The sequence below is a fragment of the Papilio xuthus genome, unplaced genomic scaffold (assembly GCF_000836235.2).
Source record: "Papilio xuthus unplaced genomic scaffold, Pxut_1.1 DF825928.1, whole genome shotgun sequence".
NCBI lineage: Eukaryota > Metazoa > Arthropoda > Insecta > Lepidoptera > Papilionidae > Papilio > Papilio xuthus.
In genome coordinates this window covers 62,459-79,114 of record NW_013532721.1, presented here as the reverse complement: position 1 = coordinate 79,114, position 16,656 = coordinate 62,459, and the positions used below count along the sequence as shown (strand labels likewise).

Sequence of the window (16,656 nt, the reverse complement as noted above, 5' to 3'; positions counted from 1 at the left end):
TAAATAAGAAATAGAAATTACTAACTAATCGCAAACCGCGACTGGTCTTATATAAATATGCAATGATAAAATGAACTTCACATGAAGGTTCCATCCCATGTGACTCTTCAGAGTCTTCACTGATATTAGTAGCTGCTAAGAATAAACAGAATAATGATAAATTATGTGTTGGGATGCTTAAGAAACGCGTTGTTAATTAAAATTTTGTTAGTCATACCATGACTTATATACCAGGGGTATTGTAGCTGGTTTCTATGTAGTAAAGCTTTAATCTGACTTAACTTTTATTACATTGAAGAATAGTTTCTATATAATCTATTTATAAGTAAAGTATGAGAGAATAAAATAAGCGAAGAAATGTTATATAATATTTTCCTATTACACTCGGTCCAATCTGCGATGGCTGGGATCTCGTTTCGCAGACAAAGATGTAAAGCCTTGACCTCTGTTTGACCTAATTTTTAGCAACTCATGCATTCCATTGAAAGTTGCATTCTCTCCTATTTAGTATATAATTATAGATATTTATCTACATTTGTCTATATACATAGTAAAATATATAAGGTGCTATTAAAATATGTTACTTTATTGATTTATCAAAAGCTTATTTGAAAACTATTTTTTTAACTTTGAACAACGTACCTTATTTTTCTGATTTATGTTTTTTTATTTTATCATATTAATTTAATTAAAAACCTCTACTTAATTAGCTCACACTTCACTTAAATTTAATTTTATTTTCAAATAAATTGAAATATACGCCATCTATGTTCATCAATGTTTAAACATAGTAGTTGTTTCAATAACATTTTGCAAGTGTACTGAAGTTTCGTTTGAGTAGTTACCACTTATAACGTAGATGTCGCTGTTAAATCATGATTTCATTCGTGTTCTACTAGATGGAGCAAAGAGAATACAGATCGTAGATATCGTAGGATATACTACGAATCGTTACAGTGGGTTTTTACTGAGATTAGAGTTAGAGATAAAATTAGAGGTACGACCAATTTTCGTATAAGTTTTTTCGAAATAGTAACTGCCTGTTATTGTTAAATTTGGTAATCTTCTTATTCACTTAGATATCCAAAGTTCTTCACAAAATTGGAAGGAAATTTGTCGAGTATTGAATTATTATTTTAATAATTCAATGCTCGACAAATTTCTGAAGATATATCTGGATGGATGTTAGAAGGTATCTCCATAACAACTGCATGGATCTCTCTGCAATTTGGCACAGATCTATACCGTATTTGAAGAACAAATAGGCTACTAAATAGGCTTTTTATTCCATGTGGTTGGAGTCTCGGGTGACATCTATATTTCATAAATATCCATCACCTGTTTACATTAAATATAACATCGAAATGTCCTCAGTTATAAATATATCTGCAGCATTTGCTAGCACTACACTAAGAGATTATTTTTGGGACTTGTTCAATATATTGTGGAACACCGCGGGACGAAAATATTTGCGCCAGTTCTTCTGCATTGAATTCTCTTAATTAGAACATAGCGAGACAATATTCCGCCTCGGAAAACAACTATAAATACATTTAACCGCCTTTTTAGCGTTAATTTATTTGTTTAAAATATGCAAACTAAATTGTTCCATCATACTTTCGTGCTTTGAAATAATAACTATGAGTAACTGGAATAATAACATACAAGAAGTCCGGAAAAATGTAACCTGTATAACATCACAAATGCCCGTGGTTGACAATATCATTATTTGAAACAATTAAATGCTATTTTCCAAACTGATAATTCAAAAAACCACAAAGAATCAGCTGGTGAATCGGAAGAGAAACGGTTGGAAAAATATAAATTTTCCCATCTTCATAAGAATAACCTTTTATTATAAAAATTACCTTTAACTTTACGGCGTATTATACATAACAAAGTTTGCATTTTAATTTTCAGTGAAAGGAACAGTAAAAGCCCTTTCATAAGTACGCTATATGTTTATACATACAGCGTGTTCTTTTATTTTGTAACAGCGACTTAATAGTATACATCAATAAAAATATGAAAATTGCGATCGTACACTCGACCTTTGAATGTCGTCAAGTATTTTGTGTGCTCTCGGTCGTGGTCGTGATCCAAGGAAATGTCGCGCGGACTAGAATAGACTCACCGACGACAGTTGGCATAATGACGTCACCGCGCGTCATGTGATGCGTTTACGCACAACAAACAAGCTTCAGACCGACGTACGTTTATTTTTTTGTTTTCCATTCCATTTATTTTTATTATTATTAATTATGACGAGATTTCTTAGCTTTCTACAAGCTTAGAAAAAGCAGTTGATTGTTATCGTAACGTAAGGAAAAGATGACTAAGTTTTTTTAAGACTTTAAAGTGAATGTGTTGAATTGATCAATGCTTTTAAATGTAGCTCATTTACTAATGACCACTATACAATCTGAAGTAAGGAACTAAATGTATACTTAGGATGTGACCCACTTCAGCCATGTTTTCGTAATAGCCGAAGTCACGATTGTCACGGATATCAATTGTTTTAGCATTAACATCCGTGACAATCGTGACATTTTATAAGAAATAATAATAAAAGAAAGAAATGAGTCTTCATATCCATCAATTTCATTTGCGATTTCAATTCTATTTATTTTTAAGTTTTCGAACACATATTTAATTTGAATTAAAGATAAAGAAATATATCTACAGTTTCTTATAAAGTGTATAGGTACACATTACACACGCTGAGACATCCTGTATAAGCGTGTAAAAATACTCATATTTTGTTCAAAATCGATAAATTTTTCGTCCGTCGTCCTGATGGATTGTTTAGTGACGCCTACGATGAAGCGATGCGAGAGGAATTCCGTGTGTGTTGTCGTCCTTAATGAGAAATGGAAAAGGCAAAATATGAAAGATGGATTGTTTTCCTCGCAAATTGCCTAAGTACCCTTTTAGAAAATTTGCATTATATAAAACCAACTTTACTGAAGCAATTACAATATATTCGTTCATTTAACATACACATAATATACATAATTTTATTATACCTTTTATAGACAGCAAATATTTTGATTTCAAAATAATTATAAATGCCACAGGATTCTTCCGAAGTATGTTCATACAGAGATTTGATATAGGGTGTTCTAAACTTTTTATACATTGTATATTGTTGGAGAATTTCAACAAATAATGACCGTATTAAATTTCAAAATGTAAAATCTAAAATACCAGTAAAAAATCTTTAAACATTTTCCATTAGAAAATAAATGATTCCGCGAAATATGATACACCCGCCTACGTACTATAGACAATGATGATTTAATTTTAAGTACTAAATGAAGATTAATTTATTTAACGTATTTTTATTAAATATTCTAAAGGAATATTTTAAATCAAACTTTCCATATAACATGGAGAATTAAAAATTTTTTTTGTTTAATTTTCAAATTACACACTAAAACACTCTTACACAATTAATTTTTAATAATAATTGACTGCATATTTTTAAACCGGAGTTCTGGTGTGCTAGCTGTCGCCCGCGACTCCTTCTCCGCTGACCTAAAAAAAATCTTATTAAGTAGCCTATGTGTTCTTGCAGGCTATGTTCTACATATATGCTAAATTTCAGGGAGATCCATGCAGCCGTTGTGATACGTGATACCTTCAAACAAACATCCATCCAAACATTCGCATTGATGATATTAGTAAGAAGTAAGATTGTAGCGACTAAACCCCCACTGGACCATCCCTAATATTTCATATTCACTTTTCGATAACGAAAAATCATTATAACCACATCCGCTGTTCAAATTGCATTCTAATCTTCGTTCAATCAAACCGACACATTTAATTAAAAAGCTCAGATGAGATAAAATCCATTTAATGTTTTCCAATTTCCGACCATTTAACGTATACAAGTATAAAATATTTTATACTCGTATCCATATACAAAAAGGATTCAATTAAAAAAAATTAACACCTTGCCTACCTTTTCTATTACGCGGTATAATTGAAAATGTGTGCCGATGTTATATTAATTTCCATTAATAATATTTTTCTCTCCAAAAAATGTTCGGTTTTGAAGCTTGATTGAAGTACAATTGGCATTGCAAAATAATGTAAGGTGTGCATCCGAGGGATATCGTCAGCGCGCGTCAGTCCTACTTCGACCTCCGCGCTTGCCGACCGCGCGCCTCTACGCCGCATCGCGCGTTCTACGCGTAACTACCAAATGACTTACGATCGACAAAACGAACATAAACAAATACATAAAAATTGAAAATATTCCCTCCTCAATTCCCTCTTCTAAGTCTCAAATCCCTTCTGCCTCCGAGAAAAATGACAATCGAACTCAATCGCGACAACTTTTTTCAACTTTCATATTTTTATCAGTGAATCAAGGAAACTTAGTGGGACTCGTTTTCAACTTTTTTGTTCCTCCCAATATGCAGCTTAAAGATAAATTTTATCAAAACTTATTTATACACAAGAAACGACTGAAAATTTCTACCTAAAAACCTTTAAATTTTACAAATAATTTTTAAACACAATTTACACGATTTTCGATAATTTTGGACAATCCTTTATCGTCTTAACCTTCCTCGTAGAAAAATTTAAGTGTGACCAAAAACTTAAAATAGAAGAAAGTATTGTGCATAACTTAGTACATAGTGTGTTTGAACTAGTGTTAGTTAAGTTATACTACATAATTAATTAAATAAGTAAAAAAAAACTTAGTTATTCGATTTAGTGTTAGTGAATTAACCGGTGAAGAACATTTATGAATTGGTAAGAACCAACTTATAACTTAATTTATTTTCTTATAATACACATTTAAAGTATGACCAAAACCTTTGTCAATTTCTTAATTATAATATTATGAAGGAAGATTCTACAATATTAAATTCGAGTTAATTAAAAATAAATATGTCAATTAAAATAAGTAACGGAAATGCATAAAATATTTGGCACTGAATCTCAAATTTTTATTCAGCAATTTAAAACAGTTTTCATGAATAATTTCATAATCAATATCTCATTTCATAACAGAGGATTCTATACATATTTCTTTAGAATACGTGTACAGTGAACATATTATTATTTACAAACATTTTTATACCTTCCCAAAGAATAGAGTAATATATAAAATACCATTATAGTAATATCAGTGTTTTTGCCCCCAGGGGTAATAAACATACAGCTGAGCAAAGGCCCTATCGGTTCTGCATTGCAACGCTTCATTGTAATTTCTTTGATTTTTTCTCTTTTTGATTGTGTTATGTGTTGTAATGTTTTTGAACGGATTAAATGTCTTATTATTATTATTATTATCTGATGTTTATAAGTATAATTCTTATGTAACATAATATTTTTTCGTAAAATTTCATAAAACAACTTTTTTTTAAAGAAAAAATTTAATAATAGAGCTGTTACCAAACATGCTATACCTACATGTCTATTAAATTAAGATCATATTATTCCGTCGGTGCCAAGTCCAATGACATCGTGGGTATTTTTAAAATTATATCACAATGCCAAACTGTAACCGTTAGCTTCCACTGGAGAGACACACTTAAAAACATATTGTTGTCTCTGTTTTACATAGAGAAAGAAAAGGATAGTAATATTATTTTGTCTGATAACTTCAATGGAAGCCCACGGTAATGTTAACGAAACGTCGTAGCTGCATTACTTCCTTGTCATTCATCGCCAATCGTAAATGTAAATTCTATTAGTAAAAAATAATGTACGATAAAAAAAAATTATCAAAGTTGAAACACTCGAGCGTGCTCCAACATCGTTAAAGGGGAATTTTATGACAAGAGTTTTGAATTAAAATATAAAATATACATAGTTTTAAATTAATTAAACAAATAAAATAAATATGAACGACATAAAAATATTAGCTAATTAGATTTTCTTTTTACCTTGAACCGAGAATATTTAAATATTAGTGAATAGATTCAGAAATATTACTCTAATTTATATCTTATTCAAATTCGTTGAAGGAGTCAAATATAAAGACGATATCATTAAGTTTGAAAATGTTTCACCTTAGTTAATTATAATTAAAATATTTCAATGGAATTACAGGGTATGTTTTTAGTGATCTGTCATTTGCACATAAAGCCTCGACCAGACATTTAGGCGCTCGAGGGAATATCAGAGGTGTGCTGTGCGTGCTTATCGACAATATGATAAACAGTAACATAATACATTTATATCATTAAAAAAAATTAATACTACATTTTAAAATTTATCAAAATGGTGTCAACTTAGTTCCAAACAAAGACAACCATACGATGAAAATAAAATCAAAACAAATACAATTAGGCGATTCGTTGCTCGTTTGCCCCCTTCTCCTATAAAAGAAATACATAATCACAATAAACTAGATGTCCCCAGCGACTCATTCCGGGCAAAATTAATAATTCATAGCTTATGTCTTCCTTCTTCCAGGTTAGTTCTACATCTATGTCAAATTTCAGCAAGATCCATACAGCCGTTCTAGAGATACCTTTTAGCAAACATACATCAAAATATTCGCATCTCTATTATTAGTAATTTTCCTTTAGAATTTGAGTAATATCTAGATATTTAACATCTACTCTCTCAATTTAATATTGGTTTTAGTCATCCTCCTTTAATTTATTAAAAAAAAACGAAAATGTAAGTACTTGCTATTCATACATTTCTTGGAGGAGATTCCTTTTCAAGTATTGTACCCATAAACAATATTAGTTAAGTTTAACTGCTTAACTGCGGTATATATAGCGATAACATTGACACAGTATACAAGCGAGAATACATAATGTACATAACTACTTAAGAACTTACAAGACTTTATGAACTTAGTGCTACAACATGTAAATCTTGTGTTAACCAGTTCTACCGAAAGCGAAACCTATTTTTTTTAAAATAACGAATATTGGTTTTTGGAACTGAATGCCATTTAGAAAAAAAACATATGAATATTAAAAAGTACGATAGATTAAAGAGTTGCCTGATATATTTTATCTTTCATTTTTATGTTCAAATATTTTTACATTAATTAATCATTATCGTCAATTGTTTTGGTACATGGTGTGAAATACCGTCGAGGGTCAAAACTGATCTTTTCATACTCTTTTTTTCTGATAAATAAATACATCCTGTATATTATTATTTCTATATTTTACAAGATTGAGATATAGATATTGATTTGACGTCTTCTAATTTCTAGTAGCCATCAATCTATCTCAGATTTATATGATTATTAACGTCACTAATTAAAAGTAATTTGAGGCTCCGATAAGCCATTGGATTAGATTTCGTCTTAAGTAATTAAGGGTAGATCAAATTCAGAAACCTTGAAATGTAATATAACAAATGTCAATTATTAGTATCGATATACATGCAAAAGTGAATAAAAGCACAAATTGACTTAATACAACCGTACAAGCAGCTAATTTATCAGTACAAGACTATGTAATTATTCAAACTTTCGTGAGACATTATACTAAACTGATATATAAACACGGCTAAACACTCACGTATGTGTATGCGTACACACACACTGGTATTATTTCGCGGACGCGGTATAATACCAGTATCACTCATCCTGATGAAGGGCCCCCGATGGTCTCGAAACTAGTCGGTGCCGCCACCGGACGAATATACGTGAGTGTTTAGCCGTGTTTATATATCAGTTTACAAGACTTTGTATTTAGAAAAATAAAAAATATGACAAAACTTGCAAGTACAATAAAGGGATAAATTATAATTATAAGAAAATTCAAAATATTCGAACAGCTACTAAACAAAGTAAAAATTTAGAAACGAAGTATGAATTAAGGTTTACTAATTGATGTTAAAAAAGCTAAATTTAGTATACCAAAGTTTATTCCCAAATGTAGGTGTATCTAATCTCTTACCGTATCGGATCGATACGACTGAACAACGAGCTTAAATTAAACATCCTCGTCCGTCACACTTCGGTATTATCCGATACCATGAATTTTGAAATGGAAATGACAATTTTAATAAAAAAAAGCAGAAATATAAGCATTTATTATTTATCAATAATCTAACAGTCACCGGCGATTCAAACCGCGAGGCAATAAAAAAATAATAAGTAGCCTATGTGTCTATTCGGGCTATGTTCTACATCTAAGTCAAATTTCAGTATGATACATGCAACCGTTCTTGAGATATCTTCTAACAAACATCTCTATCCAAACATTCGCATTTATAATATTAGTAAGATTGTGTAAAAGAGGATATGTTTAAGCAAGGAGAGAATATGACGGACGAGAGAAATGTATGAAACAGTAGTATGGACTTCGTAGAGTTTATGGTCTTTTGCAATACGGCTTATAATACAAAATATGTGGTTGTTTATTTCAATACACTTACAACAGCTGGCATTCATCCGTCTTAGACAGCATTAAATAGGTAATCCTGTTCCGTTTCAACAATACCTTACTAATTACATCGTAGGCTTACGCTTTGAATAATTATTTACATACTTATGCGGCACGAGGCTGAACGAATGAAATAATCCATTTAGTCAGTCTAATAGTCTAAAGAACATACCTATTCACTTTTTGAAGACTGTCCGCTGATTATGAAAATAAAGAAACACGTTGTAGTCTGCTAGAGTGAGTGAGACTCAAGCCTACTCTAAGTTGAGGTCTAACTTAGGTCTAGTTATTTGTCAGTATATGTGTTTCGTTTTTTGTAGAAACATTAAATAATTACCGAGCCCACTATTATTTTTCACACGGAAGCGTTATTTTATAAAAAACACATCTTTCACTAACAGCAACAAGGTTGTTCGTAATCCATGCATCGATTGCGCTGTCAACTTTGAAGGTTGACAATGTCCGGCGCTAAAAAATTTCAAAGGTCGAAGTTTGAGGAAATCACTGAAGAGCCAGTAATATAAACAGCTGAGAGCTGAGCGGTGAGTCCCGGCCGCAGGTGGCACGCTGTTGTAAATATAGATCGTGAGTTAGACCGTTCATTGTCACCAACACGCCAAGGCCCGATAAATTGTTGGCCCATCTCTATTACTAACGATACTCTAATTTACAATTACGTTACATAAATATAATTGTTATAACGTCTTTACCATGCAGTAGTATGATATTAGCGTACTAAATTTTTTTTATATCATTTTCATTCATTTTTTCATTTTGTCACCTGAAATCGCTGAAATAGCGAAGTGACCGTTGCCCATAGACATACGCAATTTCATATGCGTTGCCTACCTTTAATAGACGAAGGAGAGGATGCACAGAAAGAAAATATCTTCCCGTCCCATGCATCCTCTTATCCGGAAAGTCCACTTTCACTTCCCATCTTTTCCTTGTAAGAAAAAGGGTGGGAAGGGAAAGAGGACTAAATTAGGCCTCCGGGACGTAAACTCATCAGACGAAACGCGGAATTGCTTAAATTTCACGCCTCTCTTCATAAGATGGATAAGCCTAGATATAAAAGCTATGAATATACAATTATTGACCTCTCATAACTAAATAAGCATGCTATACGTCCGTTGTTAGGGATATGTATATAAATATGTTATCAATTAATTTCCTTTAAACTTTTTAAATAATTAAGAATAATATAGACAGTTACCTTTTAGCCAAGTCTCTGACCACGAAAAAAATATTAGAAGCCTATGTGTGTTCTTTTTTTCAAATTTCACCCGAATTCGTTAAGCCGTTCTGGAGATATCTACTAACAAATATCAATCCATTCAACCATCAAAGCTTTCGCGTGTATAATATTAGTAAGATGTATCGGTCACTCACCCGAGTTTGTCTATATGAAATTATGAAGGATATTCGTTACAGAGTTGTCATCGAAAATCTACCGTTTCAATCTCTCACACATCTTACATATTTTGCTAAACTAATTGAGTATCACAATAGTCTAGTAGACATGTTATTCGTGTCTTAGAAAATTCAATAAAAAATTTAAGAGTGCTATTTGATTGCATTTTAATTAATCACTAAAATTACTCTTTATTATTCTCATCACGTCTCTTTGACAGCTTTGATCTGGCCCATATTTACATTCAAAAGCGTTCAGACGATCGCTCGCCCAATTACCGTAGAGTTCGTGGTAATAAATCTTTCTTTAAGCGATTCACTCGTTGATGTTTTTCACGGGAAATGTACACCTATATTACTATGTCAACCATTAATACATATAACATTCATACTATAATAATATTTTCTAACTAGCTATCGCCCGCGACTCCGTCCGCGCGGAATTAATAAAAAAACAGGTCGCAGCGTAATGTTATATAGCCAAAAGCCTATCTCTATAAATGGACTATCCAAAAAAAAACAATTTTTCTAATCTGACCAGTAGTTCCTGAGATTTAGCGCGTTTAAACAAACAAACTCTTCCGCTTTATAATATTAGTAAAGATTTACATATTTGATTAAAATACTCAATATTTTAAATTAAAAAAAAAATTGGAAAAAAACTCTATTTGTTTCAATTAAGATCTTCCCATAAAGTTGTCAAGCTTCGAATTGGAAATACATCTGCAAATTGTCCCAAACATGTTTTATTTGGGATTTTTCACTTTTATCTGTAACGTAATATACCGCAATATTAAATAGTAGGCGTATAATAAGCCTTTAATATGGAAGGAGGTATTAACTTGGACATAATTATGACGCAATGGGAACATAAAGCACACCGCAGACAACGTTAATAATAGCACCTACTTTATTAGAAGAATATTAAGTATATTCAACAGTGGTAGAGCCCGCTTTAACATCTTCGCACGAATTGGCCCGGCTCGCCCGGTGTAATACCACGACCACACAGAAGACAGGCGTCAAGTGGAAGCAATTCCGCGTTTCGTCTGATGAGTGTACATCCCGGAGGCCTTACTTAGTCCCCTTTCCCTTCCCACCCTTTTTCTTATAAGGAAAGGATGGGAAGTGGACTTTCCGGATGAGAGGGTGCATGGAAAGGGAAAATATTTTCTTTCTGTGCATTCTCTTCATCGTCGATTAAAGGTAGGCAAAGCATATGTAATTGCGGATGTCTCTGGGCATCGGTCACTCGATTTCAGATGGCCGTTCGCTCATTTGCCACCTTATGATATAAAAAAAAAACATTTAAAAGATATTTCGTAGTACTTCCATCTCTTATATATAATACTCACGTCACAATGTCAGTTACCATACTTCTAGGAAACGACTTGACCGATTTTTATCAAATTAGGTCTAAAATCGGCTATTATCTATGTTGTAATCCTGCTCGGATGTAGTCACGGGCGATAGCTATTATTTTTGAAATTATAATAAGCGTATTATAATAAATTCAAAAAACTATTTTGGGTATATCATAAAAATAATTTTGATTATTTAATTTTTTCCCAAAGTGTAATTTAATAAATTCATGAGAGGGAACGTTCAGCTATGTATAAGTTTAAATTCCGCACCAATAGCTTTGTGCCATTATCAAAGTTATCAAACTCGACGTCATGTTCCAATGCATAAGATAGGGGTGAAATAAGATATGGATATCAAATATTGATTTTGTAAGCACACTGCAATGTTTAATAGAAAAGTCATATCATTGAATATTACATTTATCTTATACATGTATATAAAGTATATATAAAGTAAGTATTAGGCATTGTGGCAATCGACGGGGGAGGCCTATGTCCAGCAGTGGACAAATTTGGGCTGATTATGATGATGATGATGAATATAAAAGAAAGTCGTGTTAGTTACACTATTTATAACTCAAGAACGGCTTTACCGATATGGCTGAAAATTGGTGAGGAGGTAGCATAAAGCCAGGAGACATAGGATAATATTTACACGTTTTTTTTCGAATTTATGCCTTGAAGAGATGGTTTTTATTTTAATTATCTATATATTAAGTTTTATATATATCCACGCGGACGGAGTCGCGGGCGACAGCTAGTTTGATATAATGCTTTGATACAATTTAATTTATGTAACTTTGTTTTTCTAAAATAGGTTTGTCAAAGATTTTAAGATACAGAACGTGCGAACATATTGTAATCCTAATATTATCTTAGAAAACACAGAGTCAACTATATGGTTACAGTTAAGATCTGTCCAGACAGACATGAGCGGAAAGCAGACGTTTTTACGCAAATAAAATTGAGCTGTATACGATTGAAACAAAGATTATTTTACAACGGACCTTTAAAGACATTTCTCCATAACGATGATTGAAAAAAATAGAATTAGAGTGTTAAGGATTTGTTTTAGAAATTATGAGTGGCTTGGTAATAAGTAAAAAATCGGATATATATATTTTTTTGGTTCCCGAAGTAGAGCTCAATTTAGAAAAACCTTTCGGTAAAAAAAAAATCAGAGCACCAGTTACGCGGTAATATACATAAAAAAGAAAATACAGACGAATCGATAACCTCCTTCTTTTTGAAGTCGGCTAAAAATAATCCAATCCAAGAATAAAAAAAGGTCTGTCACTTTTGTTAATCACTATGTTTGTAAGCCCTCAAAATCGACACAAACACAATACATAAAATAAAAGATATTTGCTGTGATTTATCATTAGAACTATGTTATTCCCATTTATCATTTTCATTGATAAAAGAAACATACTAATGTATAATATATGACATAGAATAATTACTACAGAGCTCTTCTTTGATGAACTCAAAGCAATATAAACGATGAATTGAAAACAAATGTTTATATGTTTATACATAAAGTGTCATAAGATTTATCAACAATATTCTTTTCCAATAAATATTTTTATACAATAGTACATAGCTTCCTATTTTTAATAATAATAGAATAATATTGAAAGTAATTCCATCTTCCTGATAATCTTACTAATGTTATAAATGCGAATGTTTTGATGGATGTTTGTTTGAAGCTATCTCCGGAATGGCTGAACGGATCTTGACTAAATATAGCATAACATGTAGTTATTTTATAAATGTTATTGTTTCTTTCTGCATTCTTTGAACACTTAGATAAATAATCAAAAAACCGATGGCTGTGATTAAAAAAAACGAAAAGACTTTGACTAAAAAAAACATTTCAAGCTAAAAACATCACAAAGGGACAAAATAGGAAGACATAAAGGATAATAATAAAACAGGCCATGGTAGAATGGAAAATTATACTTTAGGAATTAATTTCTAGTAGGTTAGTCACACAATTTTCGTGCTGCAAAATTTTTGAAAAAATGAACTTATCAGGCGAGACGGAGACATCAAGTATACGGTTGATCAGTTTGCAGGTTATCTGCTACCAGTGTCACTCTACGTCAAAGATATAAAGTTGAGTTCGCAGTCAATCATAAAGTCATTTTGTTAAAGTAATCATAAATTTACATTCGCTTACGGTCGGTATATTTGCCACGAACATAAAACTTTTTATTACTCCGCATGTTCTTAACGCGAAGCTACGCAATATACATTATAGGCGTACAATATAAACTGCTAGTTGTTTTTTAATGTTATTACTGTCAGAGATATAATTTCAATCGTTAGTTATTTTGGAAAATATTAAGTGCTAATAGATATTAAATATAATTGTGGTTAAAATTCGAAATATATTTGTCATCAAATTAGTTTTGCAAAGCAGTACATTTAAATACAGATCTATTATACTTAGAGATTTGAAATATTATTATAAAACATTTTACCAGCTTACTCTTGTTTCTTTTACTTTGAAAGAGACTAAAGAGAACAAAGAAGTTGTTTTCAATATATATATTTTTGAAAAAAAAATTATATTACAAGTACTTATATTTTGCACAAATTTTTACACTTATTTGCCTTTTCTGGCTCTGATGACAACTTCCAGCTGGTTTACTTCAAAACCCTAACAATATAACAAATTAAAAGTTTTTGAGAGTTTTGATGAATGTATATAATTGAATCGAAATCTAATTTAGGGGCTATATAATCAAAATCATAGTATTATATACAGCGGTTCTTATGTTTTTATATACATTTTAAAAATAAATATTGTAGAATATAATGTTCTATAGTAATCATCTATTTTTGCATTGCGTTACATGTTTTGTCTATTCAAATGGAGACAAAAGAGCTCGATGCGCGACATTTTGCATTTGCTTGACGTCTCCTGCCATTTATCAAAGCACACGTGTTAAATAAAAATCAAAGCTCACTTTCTTAGCGATCTATTTGTAGAATTCTTGTAGAAATGTAAAATTTCAGCGAACATCTAATAAAATATATTTTTCTTTCACCTCTTTTGAAGTAAGGTGATATCACAAGCATGAAATTGTAAAAGAATGCTGGGCAAATCGTGCTTATTTATTTATCTTTATTTTGTTTACTAAATGTATACAATATCATAAATAACACTGAATACCAGAACTACGCAAGTCTATATATTATTACGAAAAAAAAACACTTGAGGTTATAATTTACTTTCTCCTTCGAAAACCATTAATCTTACTGAAAATTAAAAAACGTAGTCTAAAGGCTGTAGTCTCAGACTATAGATATATTTACTATATGCAAACTTATAGCAAGATATTAAAATAATATGAAATTAAGAAATCAATTAACCGACCCTATTTGACAGTGGTAGAGCCCGCTTTAACATCTTAGCACGAATCGGCCCGGCTCGCCCGGTGAAATACCACGACCACACAGAAGACAGGCGTCAAGTGGAAGTAATTCCGCGTTTCGTCTGATGAGTGTGCGTCCCGGAGGCCTAATTTAGTCCTCTTTCCCTTCCCATCCTTTTTCTTATAATAAATTTACGCAACGATATAGACAAAAGAAAAAAAACTATATTTTAAAATAAAATATTAACAACAATGACAATTGGAAACACGTGTATATGTCTCATAAAATAATATTTATGTGACAATATACAATTTGTTAGTTCAAACGAAATTATTTTCATATATTTCAAACAATAATTCATAACTTTTATGTGTTTTACGATTCAATATTTTGAAATTGAAACGTAAACACAAAAACGAAACATTGTGCTTTTAAGGCACCAAAATCTATCTTCCACCTACTCTATATACGTGTTAGGTTTACAATGTATCCTTCATCATCATCATCGTCATCATCAGCTCACTATATATCCCCACCGAGGGTCTCGGAGCCTACCCTAAGTTAAGGGTGATTAGGCCACAGTCAACCACGTTGGCCCAGTGACGGTTGGTTGACTTCACACATATCTTTGAATTTTTTCTCAGATATGTGCAGATTGCATCACGATAATAAAATATATCCTTACTTTAAGATAAATCATTTTGTTCATATAATTCTTTTTTACTTAAAAGAACGATTTGACTAAACCTGCTTAGAATAAGACTTTGAATCTGAGTAGAAACAGTTAATAAGACAACGTTCCGTAATGATAGAAATTCGCCAACTGTAAATAATTCCACAGATTTGAATACTTTTCTTCAAAATCACAAAATCTATTTACTAAGAAACTATCAAGCTTAGAAATTGTGTAGGAGATGTTTCTGGCATGTGGATAATGAGTGGCAAAAATAAACATTGTAACGATGTATGTCTTGACACAGTTTTGTGAGTCGGCCAAGTGCGGCAATAAATGTCGGTCAAGTTTGTCACTAGATAATTGTTCCGCAATAATTTTTAATTAACTATCGACAGCGAGTAATTAATTTAGTCTGCCGGTTTTAAGTATTCTTCAATCAATAGATATTTGTTAAAAAGTTTTTATAACATTAGATTATTATTTAAACTAGCTTTCGCCCGCGACTCCGTCGGCACGAAATTAGAAAAATTATTCTATAAGTAGCCTGTGTGTTTCTCCATACTATGTTCTAAGTCTATGAGAAATTTCAGCCGAATCCGTTCAGCTGCTCTGGAGATCCCTTCAAACAAACATCCATCCATCTAAACATTCGCATTTATAATATTAGTAAGAAGTAAGAATGTGACTGGGCATTGTGATTTATCTTAATTTTATAATGAAGATAAGAAGACGTATGATTTTGCCAAGAAATCTTGTATAATAATGAGATGAATTGTATAATTATGATTGTTTGAGGTACAATTTACAATATAAAAATGTAAAAGAATAAGACAAATCCCATCAAAATTGGTTAGGTCATTGATCCATATCCTTCGTGATAAGAAAACATAGTTTGTTTTTAGATTTTTACTATGGGTTACCACTGTCAATATTATTTTTATACCAAGGAAGACAAATGTTACATATTTTACATAATTACATATTCTAGTTGTGAAATTTTATATTTATTTACACACATTATTTACCTTGTCATTAAGAATAAGTTAAATAATATATAACATATTATATAAAACCCTCATTTAGATTACCATGAGGGGTTACATTTTAACGTGCTATATAATTGTTAATAAAGGAATTCTCAAAAGAACAAACTTAATGAATTATTTGCTTGCTAATTATTCTGTTGATGTTAATAAAAACAATATAATAATCTTTTTAATTTATATAATTTTAGTTTTAGTGAACTTTTTAAGTCCCCTCTGACCTTTAGTAATGAAAGTAATTTACAAAATGTTTCACAATCTTAAAACGTGACTTTAACTTTTTTAAGTTTGCTGATAAGTAAGTAGTGTTGTTGCTGATAAGTTAAATTAATTTGAAAACTTATACTTACTTTAGTTTTCTCATTAACAGTTAAAAACAATTACTAATTTGTTCA

General features: G+C 31.1%; 2 protein-coding genes across 2 annotated transcripts in view; one reads left to right on the top strand and one right to left on the bottom strand.

The window, feature by feature from the left end:
* Positions 1-16,656, bottom strand: part of Rab3 (RAS oncogene family member Rab3) — a 65,742-nt gene that overhangs the window by 7,086 nt on the left and 42,000 nt on the right. The window lies entirely within an intron of this gene.
* Positions 4,145-16,656, top strand: part of LOC106125017 (extensin-like) — a gene marked incomplete at its 3' end in the record, with an annotated part of 64,019 nt that continues 51,507 nt past the window's right edge. The window contains exon 1 of the mRNA XM_013322105.1: positions 4,145-4,767. The remainder of the gene's footprint in view (positions 4,768-16,656) is intronic.